The sequence below is a fragment of the Kogia breviceps genome, chromosome 2 (assembly GCF_026419965.1).
Source record: "Kogia breviceps isolate mKogBre1 chromosome 2, mKogBre1 haplotype 1, whole genome shotgun sequence".
NCBI classification, from domain to species: domain Eukaryota; kingdom Metazoa; phylum Chordata; class Mammalia; order Artiodactyla; family Physeteridae; genus Kogia; species Kogia breviceps.
In genome coordinates this window covers 65,169,353-65,190,377 of record NC_081311.1, presented here as the reverse complement: position 1 = coordinate 65,190,377, position 21,025 = coordinate 65,169,353, and the positions used below count along the sequence as shown (strand labels likewise).

The 21,025-nt window shown below is 37.6% G+C and overlaps 1 protein-coding gene across 3 annotated transcripts in view; it reads left to right on the top strand.

The window, feature by feature from the left end:
* The first annotated feature begins 260 nt into the window (after nucleotides 1-260).
* Nucleotides 261-21,025, top strand: part of MYPN (myopalladin) — a 100,827-nt gene continuing 80,062 nt past the window's right edge. Inside the window, exons 1-2 of one of the 3 annotated variants that reach the window (XM_067025507.1) lie at nucleotides 290-380; nucleotides 16,230-16,569. The gene's annotated coding sequence lies outside the window, so the exon portion shown is untranslated. Of the gene's footprint in view, nucleotides 381-16,229; nucleotides 16,570-21,025 lie in introns of all 3 variants that reach the window. The other 2 variants (XM_059052660.2, XM_067025508.1) reach the window with 2 other exon arrangements.

The window sequence follows — 21,025 nt, the reverse complement described above, 5'->3', positions numbered from 1 at the left end:
ACAATGAAAATCTAATATAAAAAGTTTTCCTTAGTCCCTTGAATTCAGGTATAAACTCAGATTAGAGTAAGCATAATTCTGGAAGATATTTTATTTATTATTAAGAAATAGCTCAGCTATACAGAGGTGGGGTTGAGGAGGAAAAGGGAGAGAAGTTGTAAACAAATGAGACTCATAGGAGAAAATAGCTCCTTTGAGGGGAGCCACATGCTGATACCCAAGGTGGCTGCATGAGGAAGCAGCCTAAAATTAGCAGGATGGGCAAGCCCAGGAAGGGAAAGCCACAGCAGATTTCCCTGCACTCAGCAAGTGAGGGGAAGGGCCAGGAGCCCCGGTGGAACCCTCCTTAGCCTGTGAAGATCCACTGCAGTTTGTGCCAGGTAAGGCCCTCCCTCAGAATTCATCTTGGCAGGTAAAGCAAGCGATTTCTTAAGGGAATGTCCAGACAATGGAAAGATTTAATATCGCCTAGGAAAGAGGTGCCTCCAGGAATCCAATGATTAAGAGAGCAATAAAACTATTCTTGTATCCATCCTCACCCAAGGTATTCGTCTGACCACACCTTTTCACCTTGTTGAACTGCAGCTCTCTGGGGTGTGTAGGTGCTGTTTTTTTTTTTTTTCAAGTGTTGGGGTAAAGGGAGGAGGCTGTCCTAGAAAATCTGTAAAACCATGTGGAAGAAGAATGAGGAAAGAGTACTTCTAAGAGATATTTTAAAAATGGATGAGATACTGCAGGTCCGAAAAGGAAAGATTAAGAGATACCACAAATAGGGCTCAGTCGGCAACAGTGTGCTTTGTTCATGGGCAAAGTGCAGAGTGGATGAGCTGGTCAAAGACAGACAACAGAACCCTGGAGGAGGCCAGGATTTTCTGTGTTGTTGTTTCATAAAGGACTGGATCAGTGATTTACTTTAGGACGCACATGAGTTATTCCCAGTCGGCGTATTTATCTATCACTCACCATGGTTTCTATAAGTTCCTATTTTCTGTGCTGGAATTCATTTTTATATTACTTGTTTTTTTTGAAGTTACTACTCATTAATGGTAAAACCCTCCCATTCTATTAAGAGGATATCTCACAGGGTTGATCTGAAGGGACTGTGCAATTGGACGGCAGAAATTTAGAACTTAAAAAAAATTACAGCTGTATTGAGATATAATTCACATACCATACAATTCACCTATTTAAAGTGTACAATTCAGTGGTTTTTGGTATATCTACAGAGTTTTGCAACCACTGCCACAATCAACTGTAGACCATTTCCTCACCCTCCCCACAAAAACCCATACCCAAGAGCAGTGACTCCTTTTCTTCCCACATTCCCCTCACCCACAGCCCTAGGCAACCACAAATTACTATCTGTTTCTGTAGATTTGTCTATTCTGGACATTTCATATAAATGGAATCACACAATATGTGGTCTTTTGTGAGCTTTTGTGGGGGGTGGGAGAGATGCTTAGTGTGTAGCAAGAAAGAAAAGAACCTCTTCCGTTGAGAGTATTACTTTCACTTATTATTTACTAAAACCTTTGGACGTGTACCATATAAGTTCTCTAATGATACCCTAAATCAGGGGTCCCCAACTGCTGGGCCACGAGCCACTACCAGTCTATGTCCTGTTAGGAACCAGGCCGCACAGCAGAAGGTGAGGAGCAAGCAAGTGAGCAAAGCCTCATCTGTATTTACAGCCGCTCGCCATTGCTTGCATTACCGCCTGAGCTCCAGCTCCTGTCAGCATTATGGTGAGTTGTATAATAATTTCATTATATCTTACAATGTAATAATAATAGAAATAAAGCGCAAAATAAATGTAATGCACTTGAATCATCCTGAAACCATCCCCTTCCACTCCAGTCCGTGGAAAAATTGTCTTCCATGAAACTGGTCCCTGGTGCCAAAAGGGTTAGGGACTGCTGCCCTAAATGAATGCACTTCATTGCATCAGGTCATATCCAAGATGATCATTGAATAAAAATTGTGATTATTGGAAAGCATTTAATCATATAATAAATGAAAGTAAGATGTAGTGTATCTAGAACAATGCTTGGCATGTATTAGCTTCTTAGTAAATAGCCATATTTTCCTCTACCCTACTCCCAGTGTTAAACATTTACTCATATTATAAAACATATAGAACAGATTTTTTTTTTTTTTTTTTTTTTTTTTTTTTTTTTGCGGTATGTGGGCCTCTCACTGCTGTGGCCTCTCCCGTTGCGGAGCACAGGCTCCGGATGCGCAGGCTCAGCGGCCACGGCTCATGGGCTTAGTTGCTCCGCGGCATGTGGGATCTTCCCGGACCAGGGCACGAACCCGTGTCTCCTGCATCGGCAGGCGGATTCTCAACCACTGCGCCACCAGGGAAGCCCCATATAGAACAGATTTGAAGAAAATCTTAACTTAGCAGAGTGCTTTGAACATGCTAGTTAATAAATACCTTTTAAAACAGGAAACGAAGATACAGTCATGGATGTGTGCATTTAACAGCTGTGATATTATTTCATAAAGGCTATGGAAAAGTTTCATATGCTGGACTAGGAGGCACCAATTATAATTTCAAGTTTGAGCTGGTATCAACTGCAATCTTAGATAACCGACTTACTTCCTCTGGTCTTCAGTTTATCTACAACTCCCAAGCTAAGAAAGATAGGCTGGATCATAGCTAAAATGCCATCCCCATCATTCATATTGTGGAAGTATCTTATGGCAGGGTCTCCAAAACACACCTGCCATGTATTTATTTCATGCTAAATGTCACACATTGAATTACAGGATTGCGTCTTAGGGAAGTCCAGTTGGTTGACTGTCATAAGATCTTGCTGCTTGTAATCACCTTGATGAAATCACCAGGTTTCATTGTCTGGTCCTCAGCTATCCAAGATCAGAAACCTAATTTGTTTTTCAGAAACTCTTATAGCGGTCCAGTCCTTTTGCAAGGTACTTATTACATTAATCAATCTCCCAAGAGAGTAATGCAGCATCCACATTTCCAATTTGTTAATTTACAATGAGAAACATGGCTTGAGAGCAAACTAAGTGCCATATTCGCCCATCAACTTATTATTTAAAAGAAGTCTAGGGACTTCCCTGGTGGTGCAGTGGTTAAGAATCCACCTGCCAATGCAGGGGACACGGTTTCGAGCCCTGGTCCGGGAAGATCCCACATGCTGTGGAGCAACTAAGCCCATGCGCCAAAACTACTGAGCCTGCGCTCTAGAGCCCATGAGCCACAACTACTGAACCCGCATGCCACAACTACTGAAGCCCATGCACCTAGAGCCCATGCTCTGCAACAATAGAAGCCACCACAATGAGAAGCCCATGCACCCCAACGAAGACCCAACGCAGCCAAAAATAAATAGATTTATTTTTAAAAATAAAAATAAATAAAAGAATTCTGTTTTTTAAAAAACTCAATTGAAATCAGAATGCTGTTGTATGAGCATGGATTGGAGCAAGGTAAGTAATCGGTTATGGCATATGGTAGTGTTGGTCTGGAGCTGCCAGCACCACCAGGTGCAGGTAGGCTGTCTTGGATGAACACTGCTGATTCTTTCTTCTTTGACTTCCCTTTCCTACTGGTAATTCAAATTATCTCTTCAGATATAGGTATAGATGTACATATAGATACACATATTTATGTTTATATACAAACATATATTTGACAGATAGGTAGGTAGAGACCATCAGTTAGGCTACAGCCAAAGTTTGCTTCTTTTTTCTACTGGTGTCCTTGAAGCTTTTTTTTCTTTTCTTTTTTTGCCTTGGGGGCAACTTTTACCATTTTTTTTTCTCTTTATAAATATAATATACTCTTATTAGAAGTTTTTTTTAAAGTACAGCTAAGAAAAAATATGAGAGAAAAATCTTCCATAGTTCCACTACCTAGTTATAACCAGTTTAATGTTTTGGAATATTGTACTCCAAAATTTAAAAAAATAAAACAGGGTCATATTATAAATACTGTTTTGAAGACTTTAAAAAAAAATCTTATTCAAGCTTTATTGCTCTTTAAAAATGAATAACTAAAGTTTAAAGAGGTATATATGAGGATAGGTTTCAAACTCTCAGAACCGAACTAATTCTTTCTCATTGAACTAATTTTTTTTGTAACTAGTTAAATTTTATTCTTTAATTAGAAACCCTGGGGAAAAGAAGTCACATCAGGACTTAAAGGCAAAGGCAGAGACCCAAAACCAGCTGGTTTTTCCTTATTAGGCTGGAGCAGAGTTTAAACCAGGCCAGACCCACTCCAGCTCTGGCCACAGCCTACTCTCTACATCCTGGTCCCAGGGGTTTGTTTGGTTGCAAACTGGCTTCACTTCATCTGAGGACCCAGCTTGAGTGAATTCATGGCTTCCTCAAGTGTGAGCATCCCTTGTTCCTGCCACTGGCAATGCCACTCAGCCATGGACTTAGGAATTTGATCAAAAATACAAAAAAGCCCTTGGCATTCACACATTTAACATTTGGCATTTTTGATTAAACAAGGAACTATCCTGAAAGGCCATGACACAGTTATTTGTGGTTTTGCTGAGGTATCACTTTGAATATGTACACCTGGAACTGGGGGTTCAGGGCTAGTCACTTACATGGTCCCTGAGCCTAAGCAACCATCAGTTCTCTAATTATGATCTCATACACATTTTATCTGAAAAATCAAATACAACAATGGAATAAGGGCTCCACAAATGACTTAGGGTACACCCTACTGTGAATGTCAAGGATTCATTTTATTCATATATCGTATAAAGGGTTTCAAAAGACTGAAGATTTTTTTTTTTTAAGTTGGCAAGCTTTTTTTGTATTTTATTTATTTATTTATTTATGGCTGTGTTGGGTCTTCGCTGCTGTGCGCAGGCTTTCTCTAGTTGCGGTGAGTGGGGGCTACTCTTCATTGTGGTGCGAGGGCTTCTCATTGCGATGGCTTCTCTTGTTGCGGAGCATGGGCTCTAGGCTCGCAGGCTTCAGTAGTTGTGGCATGCGGGCTTCAGTAGTTGTGGCTCGCGGGCTCTAGAGTGCAGGCTCAGTAGTTGTGGTGCAAGGGCTCAGTTGCTCCGCAGCATGTGGGATCTTCCCGGACCAGGGCTCGAACCTGTGTCCCCTGCATTGGCAGGCAGATTCTTAACCACTGAGCCATCAGGGAAGCCCCTGACTAGTTAATTATTCTTTATGTCAGCTTCCTCATATATAAAATGTGAGTATTAAAGCAGATCTACTGACAGGACTCTGATGAGAAATAGCTAATGAAAAACAATAAAACACTTTTCAAATGTAGTGTTAGTACAAAAGATCATTTAAATAATAGGATTTAAAACATCATTGCTCTTTGTATTTGACATTTACTCCACTTCATCATCATGATCATTAGCAGCATTTATTTAGTAGATCTAAATCTTCTTTATCTTATTTCATGTGGTGTTTATATACATTCAACATTAGTCTATTAGACAATTCAGGATCATGGGAATTCTAAGATATCCCTCACTTCCCTAGATTTCTCCTCTCTAAATCACTTAACCTTAACAATAGTTTTGTCAACCTAAAGTTTTTTGTTGTTGTTGTTTTTGTTTTTGTGGTACGCGGGCCTCTCACTGTTGTGGCCTCTCCCGTTGCGGAGCACAGGCTCCGGATGCACAGGCTCAGCGGCCATGGCTAACGGGCCCAGCTGCTCCGCGGTATGTGGGATCTTCCCGGACCGGGGCACGAACCCATGTCCCCTGCATCAGCAGGCGGATTCTCAACCACTGCGCCACCAGGGAAGCCCCAACCTAAAGTTTTATAACAATCTATGCTGACACCCTTTTCTAGATCAGATAAGAAATAAGATATTTACCAATACTCTCAATTATTATTTTCTTGTCATAAAGCACATACCACAGAGTGGATATACTACTCTGATATTTGTCACCACTCTACTTATTTGGCTAAAGTAGGCTTGTTTGATACTTGGGTTGTCAGATCAAATTATAATTTCAACCCTTTAGCTATGTTTAGCCCCTTGGCAGTGGCTGAGCTGAGAATTTAGAATTCAGAAGCAGATGGTTCAGGAGCACAGAAACTAGATATGAAGCATTTTACCTCCATGCCAGTGGTTTACAACTGAACTTGGTTGATCACTATTGGTGTCCTATACAAGATGTAAGTGATCTGATTTGAATCTCTAATGAACAGCACCCATGTTAAAAAAACTCATCACTCTTGCACTAATTGGCATTTTTGCTGTCAGTGTCAGAACAGAAGCCAAGGACTGAATCAGTCTGGAAACCTGAACTGTGGCTTTGTCTGAGTCATCAGTCTAGATGGCCCATTCAGCCTCTGGCCTTTCCTTAGAGTTACAGCTCAGCGCAAATGTGTATACTTCACTCCCTGTGACTTCACAAAGCCAGATTAAAAGATGTTTACTTAAAATATATCTTTTTATGATAAGAATGGTAATAATGATAGTTAACATTTACTGGCCACTTGCTAGGAGCCAGGTATTATTCTAAGAGTATTTACTTAATTCTCACAGCAATCCCATGAGTTAGGTACTAATATTTCTCCCATTTTTTAGAGCTGAGGAAACTAAAGCACAGAGAAATCAAATAACTTGCCTAAGGCTTCTCAGATAATAAGTGGTGGAGGTAGAATCCAGCTCTAAATACAATTTCTCTCTGCCTAATTACAGCATTTATTTGACTTCTTCTTTTAAACATCTTACTATACCACTGATATACATTTTAAACATTCTATGTTCAAATCAAACAGGGCATATATCAATGTCTCAACTTTAAAACTGCTCATCTTTCTGTACTAATTATTTGTTTCTGAAAAGAGGCGATGGATCTTTCTTAAATTTGATTCACTTGCATCCTTATTCTGATTTTTAAAAAACATTTATTTATTTGGCTGCATTGGGTCTTAGTTGCACCATGCGGATCTTTGTTGCAGCATGTGGGATCTAGTTCCCTCACCAGGGATCGAACCTGGGCCCTTTGCGTTGGGAGCGTGGAGTCTTAGCCACTGGACCAGGGAAGTCCCTTATTCTGATTTTAAGATACTTAAAGACCTTGATTTTACAATGGCTTTTATGCTTACTTATTTTTTTTTTCATTGTTTGAGCTAAACATTACCTGAACTTGGAAATATCCTCTGACCTTAACATTTCTAAATTAACAGAGAAGAGAGAATTAAATCAAATAAAACCCTGCCTACCATGCCATCCCAATATAAACATAGTGAATGGTCACCAAATAAGCAATCCAGCTGCCTCTTTTTGTTAACATAGTAATTGGATTTCTTCCACCTATTCTTCATACAAAATTAAAAAGCAGATAAGAATTTTTTGTGAAAAACTGAGTCTCTATTTTATAAGACTTCCCATAGTAGCTAGGAAGGAAGTTTTTAGTACATTGAGATAAATGACCTTTAAAATAAAGTTCATGAGCAATTAGATCATCTTAAAGAATAAAAGAAATTAATCCGGTTCTCACAGTTTTCTTAAGACTTAGAAAAATATTATTTGCCATAATTACCAGCTAGAAATAGAAAAATAGAAATAGAAGCTTTATTCAAATATTCAAAGCTTGTTCTAAGCCTCATTTAGCACATATTTATTGCTCCAGTTTTGCTAGTAGATAAACTTTGGGGTGTTCCCCTAAAAAAGCTCTTATTAAACTAAATTAATAATGTGAACTTGGCAATCTGGGTTTTACTGCTGATTTACATTTACATTTGCATGGCCATTCTAGTGTTTAATTTTCCTATGTACAAAATAATCATAATAAAGACCAACTTCACGGACAGTGGTGTAGTTTTGTCATTGTTATTAGAACATAATAACCAATACATGACTGTAAATAACTTCAAAAAGATGAAGTGCTAAGTAAATGTCTACTTAAAATATGATCTCTACATGCTTAATTTCACTATGTCTAGTAATTTGCAGATAGAGATGCACCAAGATAATTGCTTATTATTTATGGTTGCTTCAATTTCTTTTAAGTTATTTCTTTGACCAGTCAAAGATAGGAAATCATCCAGATTTCCAAGGACTTGGAAGGATTTTGGAGGAAATCACTAAATCATCATAATCCTAATATCACTTGAGGTCTCCTTCTTGTAACTTTACATCTTCTGAGTTTTTTCAAAATTGATTCTCAAATGCATTGCTAACAAGGGTGTATTCCTCTGAAAGGAGATGCCATGTAGTAGAGAAGAACTTGGGTTTTGGTGTCATGTAGACTTGGGTGTGAATCACAGCTCTGAGGGGGCCCTGTGGAAATTTTTTCTCTGATCTTTAGTTTCCTCCTCTATACAAAGAAGGATAATGATATAGAATACCTTGGATGATCTCAAGGTGTACCTCCTGAGACTTTTTCAGATCCCTGAATTTGCAAAACCCACAGTAGCATATAATTTTTTCAGTTTCATTCTCCATAAAATGGGGATAACAATTCACACTTCCTGGGTTGTTGTATTGAATTAAATTATGTATTAAATATGAACAATAAAGCTTGATTGGTGTGGACACTGGACAGGGTCAGCTAGGATTACCAGAGAGCTAAGTGATTCATTCTGGCTTATCTGCATTTTAATAAGTCCAATTTGCAGTCAGCCACCAATAGTTGAAATCTTGATCTAAATTAGAGAATATATGTGTGTTTTAAGCGTACTGTACTCTTTATTTCTGAGAAAACAGGCAACTCAGTCCGTGACTTGAGCTGGAATCTCAAAAACCAGGGCATAAGAACAGACAGAACTGCCTCTCAGCTATGCGTAGTACAGTTTTGAAGTTCAAAACTCAAGAGGAACAGTCTATAGAAGGAAAAAGGAGTCTGATTCTAGGGCTTGGACAGAAAGTAAAGACCTGATGTAAAACAAAGGTTGCTCCAAGGTGGGCAGGAAAAATAGTGGTTAAGCCAGTTAAGGAAGATGCAAAAGTATGAAAGTGCCTCTTATGGGGCACCTACAGAAGAACTCTTGGGCAAGGTGGGTGCTGTAAACAGCCCCAATCATTTCCAAAAGCAAAAGTCCCCCATATCAATTATCTCACGAATTGTGAGCATCCACTAAGCCAAAGCACATATATTGATAGTCATTACTCAATGACTGGTGCACAAAGAACAACCAAACATTTTTAGCTCCTTTCCTCATTTGAATTGATTCTTAACAGTATTTCTGGGTTAAACTAACATCATAATTGTTAATGACAATTGAATCAGTTAATGTTGCTGAGAGTTTAGGTCATTTGATCTTTTCTGGCACACAATAAGCATTCATTAAATATTTGTTGAATTGTGTGAATAATTTAGGACAACTCAACAATTAATACATTATTTTTATAGCATGCTACAGACAAATATTTATTAAGTGACTAATTTGTGCCATGCCTTGAGATTAAAACTGTGTGGCCTATATAAATTTTTTTTATGGCTTCGATTCTCAAGGAGTTGATCTAGTTAAATAGATAAAGCATAAATGCATAAATGAAAACTCAGTTTAATTCAGCAATATAAGAACTGTTATAACCATTAGTTGTTTAATTACATAGTAATTGGAAGAAACAATGAACAAAGGCAGGAAGGAAAGATAAAGCAAGGAAATACTGGTGGAACTTTTTGGGGACAAGGATTTGTGTAGAAGAGTGACAGATCAGACCAGAAAGGTTGTTTATGTTTTATAGATTCAAGATGATCACATTTCTGATTATACCAAGGTTTTTCTTATTCCTATTTGAAATCTGCACAGTATTGTCAGGCCAGTGGGCTGTCTACAAACAGATTTATCCCCAGCTCAGTTTACACTGTGGTAAATTTTTGTGTTTAAGTCCCCTGTGACATTGTATATATTTGCTTATCCCTTTTATTGACATTATCACCCACATTTTTTTTTTTTTCGGCTGCATCACGTGGCTTGTGGGATCTTAATTCCCTGACCAGGGATTGAACCCAGGCCCCGGCATTGAAAGCATCCTAACCACTGGACCTCTAGGGAATTCCCTCACCCACATTTTTTAATTAAAGCTTATTGTCTAGGTTAGAAGATGAAAGGAGAGAATCTCTAAGATATTAACAGGAGACTTCCTGGTTAGACTACATTTTAACTAATCCATTCTCAGTTTGGAATGAAAAGCAGTTGGGTGATGAGGCAAAATAAAAAAGGTTTTCCAGGTCTTCCTACATTAAAGTATGCTGACTTTATTTGATAGGAAGTTTGCTAAAGCAAGAAACACCAAATGGGTAGATCCATATGCAAATAAAAATAAGAACTTGAATAGGGATATAAAATACAAATTCCTTTTGATAGATTTCATGTAATAACTTCTCAGAAATGTGTATTAGCCCTTGCTATTTCAGTCAACAAATTTTATTGAGTCTTCTTTGTGAAAACAGTTCAAGACTTAGTCTCATGCTATTTTTCTGTTCTCTTCTTGCTTCTGCTAAATAAACACCAAGCCCCTAAAATCAAAGTAATAACTTTAATAATCCTTTGTCTATCAATACATATGAAAATAATGGCGAGTTTCCTTCTTTGGGTGATTTCTGATTTTTGAACTAACCTGCATAATTACTTTTCATGAGAAGACAGTGGGGGGGGGGCAATGAAAAGAGAATACATTTTAAATGAAGAGGCCTAGGTTTGAATTCACCCAGCTGTGCAGCTCACTAGTTGGCTACCTTTGGGAAAGCTAAACTTCCTTAAGCCTTAGTTTTCCTCCTTGTAACATGCAAATAGCAATACCTTTCAGGGATGCCGTGAGTGTTGAATAAGAGATAACTTAGGCTGCTCCTGTCTTAGAGAACGCTTGGAAGAAATGTTAATACCCATTTCCTTTCCTTCACATCATTAGTGTTAGTGTGATTATTTGGGTCATGCATAAGAACATTGAACTTTATTTTCAGCTTTCTGAGATGTCCAAGCTGCCCAGAAATAGAATCTGAGTGGAATCACCCAGAGACTGGCACACTGGCATTTAAGATATTCAGTGATAGCATTATGAAGAGAGAATATTTCAAGTGTTATTTTCCTACCCTTAACTTGCAAAAAATTTATTGACCCATGTTGATGTGCTGAGAAATAACACAAAGCATTGAAATTTACTTTCAAAATAACAAAGGTGTTAAATTGTCTGAGCAAAATGACTATCATAAATGGAACAAAAAAACAGATCTGTTAAAGCATTCAGACTGCCTTCCAATGCCCTATCTTTCAGCATTAATGTCTAATGTTTCAGTCCACATATCAATTCATGTTCTCAGCTAAAATACTGCAGATACAATGTTCCTGAAAGCATTCCTTTTTTTCTTTCTATATTTTCTCTTCACTTGTTTGTTTAGTCATATAAAAGAATTTCAGGGTTCCTGTCAGAAAAATTATAAACAAAATTCAACACAGTGTTTCCTTAAAATACTTACTAAAAGAGACAGTAGGTTTTATGTTCATTTTTACCCTTAATTATTTCTTCAAATACTGCAGAAATGCGAACTTTTAAATATGTGCAGTAGTTATGAGCACAGACTTAGAGTTAGCCTTAGGTTTAATCCTGGCTCAGTCACTCACCCATTGTGTCACCTTGGGCAAGTTTTTAACCTCTTTCTAAGTCTTAGGTTCTTACCTGTAAAATGAGAATTCTAACAGTACCTACTTCATAGTTTGTTTAAGGAATACGTAAAATAAAGTACCATGTCCATGAAGAGCCTAACATAGTGCCTAGCATACAGCTAAAGAATGTTAACTTACTTCTACTGAGATAAGTTTATATGTGTGTTAATATAATCATTATGTTAATGTGTGACAAGGAGGAATCAATTGTAGACCTCAGGATTACATGCCCGATACTGATGGTCTTGGATTTCTTCAGTTAATAATAGATGCTCTTTTTAAAAAAACTCTGAGGGCTTCCCTGGTGGCGCAGTGGTTGAGAGTCCGCCTGCCAATGCAGGGGACACGGGTTCATGCCCCGGTCCGGGAAGATCCCACATACTGCGGAGCGGCTGGGCCCGTGAGCCATGGCCGCTGGGCCTGCGCGTCCGGAGCCTGTGCCCCGCAACGGGAGAGGCCACAACTCAAAGTGAGAGGCCCGCGTACTGCAAAACAAACAAACAAAAAACTCTGGGAACAGATTTTCTTCTAAGAAATACTTCCTAAAAACTGTAAACTTTGATATGTCCTCCATATCAAAAGCACAAGGAAGCCTTACAGTGCTTTCATGGAAACCACATAGTAAAGCTTTAATCTACCCCCAAACTGAGGGAGCACTCATTAAGTATTATAATAACTGATTATTTTCGCATATTTACTTTAATAAATGTATCAACCATACTCTCAGTTTTGTATCACGTAAAGATGTTTACACGTGTCACATGCATCCTTCGCATGGATATATTGTGCATTCCTTACGTTTTACTTTTTAAATTTTCATGTTTATTATCCTTTTCGTCTCATCAAAGGAGAAATCAAGAAAATCTGTTTCCTTAGTCATCTTAGTCATTACCCACCCACACCATCCATCCAGGTTAAGAACATCGCGCAGACTGAGTTATTAAAGTTGATACGAAAGAGCAATCTGTTCTAAATGACGGTCCCTGGATCTGACACGTAACCCTGTAAATACCCTTCATTACTCTGGCGGGGCAGTATCACATTTCCTTCATGCTACTTTTGTGGCTGACACAAGTTAGGCAGTGAGATTTGGGCTTTGGATGATCTTGGTTGATTGATACAGGAACGGTCCTTCTCCTGGGACAGGTAATCACAAATTTACTTTTCAAGATAATAAGTATCCTGTATAGTTTTTTAAAATGTTTTTAGTTTTTAAAACTAAATAGGTTTTGAACTTATAGCTTTTTAAGTTTTTTTAGTTTTAGTTTTAAGCAAGTGTTTTCAGTACCATTGAGATGAAAAAGATATTTCTTAAGGATTTAACTGTAGTTCTCAATTACACTGTATCATGGAGTTTGTTTAAGGCCCTCTATAATCCACCATACATACATTGTTTTGGATGGTCAAGAACTTGCCTCTGCTGTGTTTTTCTCATTAGCAAAGGTTAGAAAATAATACAAGTCTCTATTCTTTAAAAATAAGATATAGAGGATTGTTGTTTTTCATCTGATACTTGAGGGGAATACCTCAATATAAATCTATAAACTTTAAGCAAAACTCATTGAAAATTTGGTATATCTCAGAAATTTCTTTTAAAGAATAAAAATCTAAAGCAATCTGGAAAAATACAAAAATTTTATATGAATCTACTAGCACAGAAATTCTCCCATGCTTATCCTCCAAGTGAAGACTTCCTCTGTCATAGATCTTCCAGATTCCTTGGCATTCCTGTGGATCACCCCAATGTGAGTAAACTGTTTCTATAACTGAGTGACTGAATTAAGAAAACAGCTGAAGGCAAGCACAAGATCATGTTCAAACCACAATAAACACATGTGTTAGATGGGCCATTCAACTTTATGGGGAAGGCTTAAGACATGTAAACTTGTGTTTACTTGTCACTTATAAAATTTGTTTTTAACTATGTTGGATATATATTTTTAAGTTTTAAAAAGTATTCTTTGTACCAGTAAACTCTGGTAAAATCTAAACTAGTAGGTTTGTGGTGTAATGTTTATACAATTACTAAGATGATATGCAGGGTAGGGGCTACATTACTTGGGAGCAGAAACCAATTTTAAAAAACTAGAATCTAGAATACAAGGTTGATATACTGTAGGAAAGGTATCCACAGTTGCTGTATATTATTTATTTAAAATATTTATATGCAACTTTTTTTCAAAGAGCTCAAAAAATTTTATACACTATCTGTATTTGAAAATGTTACAGTAAAAATGAAAGATTACTGCTATTCAGAAATTCTTTGTCTCTTTTTTCTGTAACTTTTTTTTTTCATTTTAAACCGATTTTAATTCTTCCTATTGATTCCTAATTCCACTGCCCAACCAACTCTATTTTATCTTTCAGTATGGGTCTCCTTCCACCTCAGTGTTCTATACCTGGGTGAAAGGTAGGATGCCAGGCTTATCATGGAACAATTGGCAAGGAAGCAGAAATATGTTCACTTACAGTGTGTGTAGACATTTCCCTTTGGAAAATCAAGCTGTAGCACATCTATGTGCTAAATGAAATGGAGGTTTTACTTTTTCCTGTCCCGACTCAAGACTTAGCAGCACTTATATTGATTATGCATCAAAATCTGAAAGGGATAGTGGGGGAAGATCCTCTCTTTAAATAAAAAGAAATCGTTGGAGCACCTACCTAAATAGAAAATGCAGAAACACAATTAAGTAGTTTTGAGGTTAATTTCATCACAGGTAAGAGAGCAAACAACCCTGTACATTGAAGATCTAGATTAATGCAGTAATGAAAATAACCTATCCATATAACTCAGTTATCCTTGTCCCCTCTTCCTTCCTCAGTAACAGTGCTTCCAATCTGGATTATTTTAAAGTTTTCCTCAATAGTCTTTTTCATTTTGCCTGTGTAAATTCAAAGTTCCTTAACAAAAGGTATAGTGAAGCTTCTGATTTGATCATAATAAACAAATTTTATATCTATTCAATATACTATAGGGAGTCTCAAGGTGACTGAAAAAGGTAAAAAGATCTCTTAGTAAATGCCATGAGGGCAGGAATTTTGGTATGTTTTGTGCACTGCTTTATACCCAGTACCTGGTACATAGTAGGCATTAGATAAATATTTGTTGAATGAATGGGAAGAAATTCTACAAGTATTGTGTGATTTAAGTAAGAAAGGTAGGTTTAAATCAATGTATTTTATGCTACCCAAATCTAAAATGACCCTTAAAAAAAAACTAAAAACACCAATGGCATTTACCTGAATTTTCAAAATCCAGGCTTCTACCAAGACTGAAATAATGGGGTTAACTTTTTTTTTCCAAATTCATATTCTGAAAATATATGAAATTAATATCAAAGAACCTATACTTTGACGAAGTAGGTTTTTGAGCAGATGTTGGTTTGGCTAAGGATTGTTTTTCATTGTTCGGTAAGGCTTGTAAAAGAAGAAATCTGGCATAGACTTTTTCAAAATAATATACAAAAAAAATGTGAGCTTCCCTGGTGGCGCAGCGGTTGGGAGTCCGCCTGCCAATGCAGGGGACACGGGTTCGTGCCCCGGTCTGGGAAGATCCCACATGCCGCGGAGCGGCTGGGCCCGTGAGCCGTGGCCGCTGAGCCTGCGCGTCCGGAGCCTGTGCTCCGCAACGGAAGAGGCCACAACAGTGAGGGGCCCACGTACAGCAAAAAAAAAAAAAAAAAATGTTGTTCCAGGTACTAATAAATGAATAGGAGTTGTAATTGTTATGTTATATAGTAATTTTGACTTTTAAACAGTGTCTGATTAGTTTTTTTCTGAAAAAGTTTGTTCAAACTCATTTGTTACTGGGTTTATTCTCCTACTGATGGCTTTTTCCTCTCCATTTTTTCTGTGATCTGTAGTTAACAACTTATAATGTTGGTTATCTTCTCTGCTTTTGCTAAGTGTTTGGACAAACAGTTAAAAAAAAGAAAACCTCTCAGCTTTAAAATGTTAGACCTCGGGCTTCCCTGGTGGCGCAGTGGTTGACAGTCCGCCTGCCAATGCAGGAGACGCGGGTTCGTGCCCTGGTCCGGGAAGATCCCACGTGCCGTGGAGAGGCTGGGCCCGTGAGCCATGGCCGCTGAGCCTGTGCGTCCGGAGCCTGTGCTCCGCAACGGGAGAGGCCACAACAGTGAGAGGCCCGCATACCGCAAAAAAAAAAAAAAAAAAAGTTAGACCTCACTTTCATACTGGCTTTTCATAGCCAAATTTCCTAAAATGTATCAGTGATTAAATGAGAGTAAATTTCCCATGAATTAAAGTTAATTCTCTTACCTTCTGTGTAGTTCAGGGAACTCTACTCAGTGCTCTGTGGTGACCTAAATGGGAAGGAAATCCAAAAAAGAGGGGATATATGTATATGTATGGCTTATTCACTTTGCTGTACGGTAGAAACTAACACAGCATTGTAAAGCAGCTATTCTCCAATACAAATTAATTATTAAAAAAATAAAGTTAATTCTCTTAAAAATTAAGAATTTTGATATATTTCAAAAAATAATGCCATTTTATTTGACAGATGGAATGTGTTATAATGAATTTAGTATTAATTCCAAACATAAATCAATAAACAACTTGGGCCTCTAGCTGTAAGTGAAATTCTATAGGTAGGAAAACTGACTGACCCCCACCTCCCATAGGTGCTGTCCTGCTGTGGAATCCCTTTGCTCAGTTTTCTCCTATCCAATCAGGTGGAATGTTTCACAGGCACATGGTTTATACAGCTCAAAATAACTTGGGACCTGTGAGCTGACAAATGCTCTGGCTCCGGTGGTGACAGGTTGTCCAGCTTCTAACAGCCATCTTCACTGAAACTAAGGTTAACTCCTCACTCTATGGACGGCTACTCTCCATTTCCAAGGGCGTGAAGAATTTCCTTTTTCTCCTGTGCTTTCATCTAAAAGTTTTCCTTGGATAATTACCATCACGGTGGAGTGCTTGGTTTGGACATCCTCATCTGGGTCAACTAAAAAAAGAAAGGTAATATCCAGATTTAAGTTCTCAAGTATGTTTTGATAACAAGAAACTGACAATGGGAAAGGGATATTTCCAAGACCTAATTACTGTTGCTTAGAGTGAAACCGAGGATAACTTTCTAATTACGTATGATGGGACACAAAATTATGTGAAAAATAAAGTTTTCTACGCGGTCAAATTTTGGAGGGGATTGATGAGACCCTCAGAGATCACAGCCTACTCAGGTCCTAAAGGAAAATATCTTAACAGAGGAAGTTGTGACATGTGTATTATCATTGGCATTTTCTATACATTCATTTATTAAAATTATGGTGTTTGTATAGAGAATATGTGTGCAATGCCTATTTCCTTTTAAAAGGAAATCAAATCTAAAATAATATGACTCCATAGTTAAAGACTTTCATTTAACATTTTTTTTATCATGTAAAAGGATATGCTTGCTATATTTAGTGTTGGGAGATCTGCTCCCTGGATTAATGTACACAACAGCTGCAGAAAGTCTTGCTCAAAGGACATTGCTCTTTCTTTCTCCTTTCTCTCCCCCTCTCTCTCTTTCTCTCCCCCCCCCACTCTCTCTCTCTCCCTCCCTCCCTCCCTTTTCAGCTGCATCAGAAAGACACTTGACAGTCAGTGGCAAGTGTTTGGCTTGGTACATTGCACTATTAGCAGTAATTAGATGCACAACTTGAATTATATTTTAATAACCGTATAAACGGTTATAAAAGAAAACACGAGTTAATCTGTATTTCCATTCCCAAAAAGTGAACATTACAGTAAGGATGCTAAGAAATTTTGTTATCTTATCAACAGATTTTTCTACTCATACTTGTTAAAGATACTAGCATCAGTCAGTTTGAAAGAAACAAAACAGCTAACCAGTTTCCTTTCTCAAAAAATTATTATTCAACTACTTTCACATTGGTAATGATGAAATGAATTCTACAAGCTCTAAATTTAAAAATTGTTATAACTTTTTAGTCTCTCCTTAGTAATAACTCTTAACTTCACATAAAATCCATATAATCCTTTTCTAGGAAATTGAGAATGTCTACACTTACAGCTATAATAAACATATTTTTAGACAAAAAGTAAGATATGCTGTCTGATACACCATTTGACAATAAGCAAAATATTTAAAACCAAGGCCATCCCATGAAATCTGAAATACATGCACACTATACTTACTTTGTCGGGACACAAAATTATAAACATTACAGAATCTTATAATAATGGAGTATGAAACAAACAGTTGGACATTATCCAAATTCTGGAGGTTTGTCTCTATTCCCACTTGTAGGATATGGCTAATGCTATTGGAACTCCTAACAATGTATTAAAGAGCCAGTGTTCCATATGTGTATAATTTAGAATACAGACTCTACTACAGACTCTAATACATCTATTGTATAATAGAATATAGTTTCTAGCTTACAAAGGCACACATGCAATGGAATGGACTCAGAACCACCATTCATGGACACAAGAAATTGAATGAATTTTTATCCCAACAGGGTTTTGGAATTCATAGAGATGGTTTTTCAAACTTATTTTTGAAGAAATGAGACTACAGATAAATTAGGTTTCACTGTGAAAGGACTTTAATGAACTAATGATAGTATAAGAAAAGGTGACAGCTAAATTTTTTAGGTTAACTCCTCGATGCAATAGGAGTAATGAACTCAGCTCATTAACCTGAAAATAGAAGATGAATGAGACTGCTAACCCCAGAATAATTAGTTTCCTCATTGACATTGAGATTTGACAAAGGCATTGCTTCTAGCATGGTGTTATTGCCTATAACAAGCCAAAAAAATGAAAAGATTTTCTTATCTCTTTTCCTCTCTTAAGAGATATAGAAGGATCAAACACCACAGAAATATTTTCTTAAATTTCTATGGTGCTTTACAGCTGACAAAGAGCTTTTAAAACTGCTAAGGCATTGGGCTGTTGCTTAAAGGGAACAACCCGTGTACAGACAAAATGGTGTGTTGAGAAATTTAAGAACATATTTTCAGCAGTTACAATTTTGGTGGGCACAAAAGTTGGTGCGACTATGTACCTGCAGTCACTGAAGAGTTCCTACAGCTCATGTATAACTAGAGTCACCTTGACAAGCTCTGTATAGACTGTGTGCTCCATAGCCCTACACTTGGAGTCACAATGCGCTCCACGGTCTGAGAGAGGCCCAGCAGAGCCTTCACACCAAGGGCTGGAACTAGAACTAGATCTTGAGATCACAAGCCGAATTGGGGTACTTGCTCCTCTCCCAATCTAGCAAATGTGTCCATTAGGGAAGTTATCATTTTTCAACTCCTTAAACACCTAAAGAAAATGGACCCAAATATTAAGAGGCCGAAGAAGGATGAAAATGTTTACTTTTTTTTTTCTTATTTAAAATGAATCTTTGAGTTAATGTGGATTGACAAAGTTTTCTCATTTGGGACTTCAGTATGAGAGCTAAGTTCATCATGAATGGTGAATTGAGACTGAAATAAAACCTCATTTTTGTGACTACCACCAAACCCTTTTTTTGGTCCTAGATTCCTGAAGCCATCTTACTTGGCTTCATTACCTTTTTTAAAGGTCATAGAATTTACTTCTATACTATTTATTTGCTATATTTCAGATTAAATACTAACTTTGGGTTCTTTTAGTATCCTTTACACTAGTGCTCCCCTACAGAAAAGGATTACCTTAAATTTGTCTATCTTTTCCTATTCTAGCTCTCTAGCCAAATAACTATTAAATATTAGACTGGGTTTGGTTTTTTTTTTTTGCGGTACGCAGGCCTTTCACAGTTGTGGCCTCTCCCATTGAGGAGCACAGGCTCAGCGGCCATGGCTCACGGGCCCAGCCGCTCTGCGGCATGTGGGATCCTCCCTGGACCGGGGCACGAACCCGTGTCCCCTGCATTGGCAGGCGGACTCTCAACCACTGCGCCACCAGGGAAGCCCTAGACTGTTTTTGTGTTCCCCTAGAAACCAGATTTGTTTTCTCATTTAATAGCTAAGACTATTTTATAGCCAGAAAACTTCAGTATTCATGTTTTAGTCCAAGTTACTTCATATTAGGTTTTGCCAATTCTCTGGTCAATGCCCCGATTTAAATATTCATATTATAACCAAAAGATGAGTTCATAATTCATGTTATTTCCAAAAAGGTCTTCTCAGAACCTACAGAAGAATAGTGTTAACATGACTTGAGAAATATGCCCAAAGGTATCAGCATTGAGTTTTGTTTTTGTAAACCAGACTCTTAACATTTTCAGCAAGTTCTTAGGTCAGATCCTCTTTTCAGGAAAATTCGTAGGGAAAAGAATATAGATATTTAGCAAAAGAAAGTGAAGAACATTCAATAAGCATTCTATATGGCTAAATTAGTTTACATGACTTACTAAAGTTGGTCTTGATGCCACATTAACTGCCTCATTTCAAACCTAAGACCATTTCATCAAAAGCACAATCTGTTTTCAATGGCATTTATTCATTCTTAGTTTGAAAGCAGCGTAATATCTGTCTCAATTTATAATAAGCAGAAAGAAGGAAACAATGTCCAATGTCACCTGAACACACCAGTTGAAATGTCTAAGAGAACTTTGACATTTGTCACATGAAATGTTTAAGAGAACTCTTCCTAAAACTTGCTCCTGCCTCATCCAAGTAAATAATTCCACCACTCACCTAGTTGCTTAGGCCATAAATACTGGAGTCACTCTTGACTCTGGTCTTTCTCTTGTACCCTACTTTCAATCCATCAGCAAATCATACTGGCTCTATTTTCAAAAGATATCTCAAATCTGACCATTTCTCGCCATCTTCCTCTAACACTACTCATTGATCCAAACCAGCATCATCTCTTGCATTCTTTGCATAGCAGCCACAATTGAACTTTTTCAAAACCATGTCATCTGCTTCAAAAAACTTTAAAATGGTTTCCCATTCACACATTTAGTAAAACTCAAGAGTCTTTCCCATGGTCTGAAAGATCTTACATGCTCTAGCCTTCCACTCTTCTTTCTTACTCACCTCCTGGCCCACTGGGCTTGACTTGGACACACCAAACATTCACCTCCCTTGGCCTTGACACTTACTTCTTCCTCCCAGATGGTCACATGGCTAACTTCTCCACTGCATGAGAAACTTTGCCTGACATTCCTAGCCAAAATATCAGTAGCACACCTTCTTCTCTACATCATCATTCTCTATTCCCTTGCCCTACTTTATTTTTCTTCTTAACATTTATATCTTCCCTACTAGAATGTCAACTCCATGAGGGCAAGGCAAGACTTGGTCTTTTGTTCACTGATGAATCCTCAGGGCCTAGAATGGTGCCTGGCACATAGTAAATGCTCGGTTAATATTTATTGGATGAATAAATGAAAGCTGGGTTATCCATAATAGCTCTTGGGTTTTTTAAAAGTATAAGTTTTGTAACAGATAGTTTTAAAATTAATGCTTGA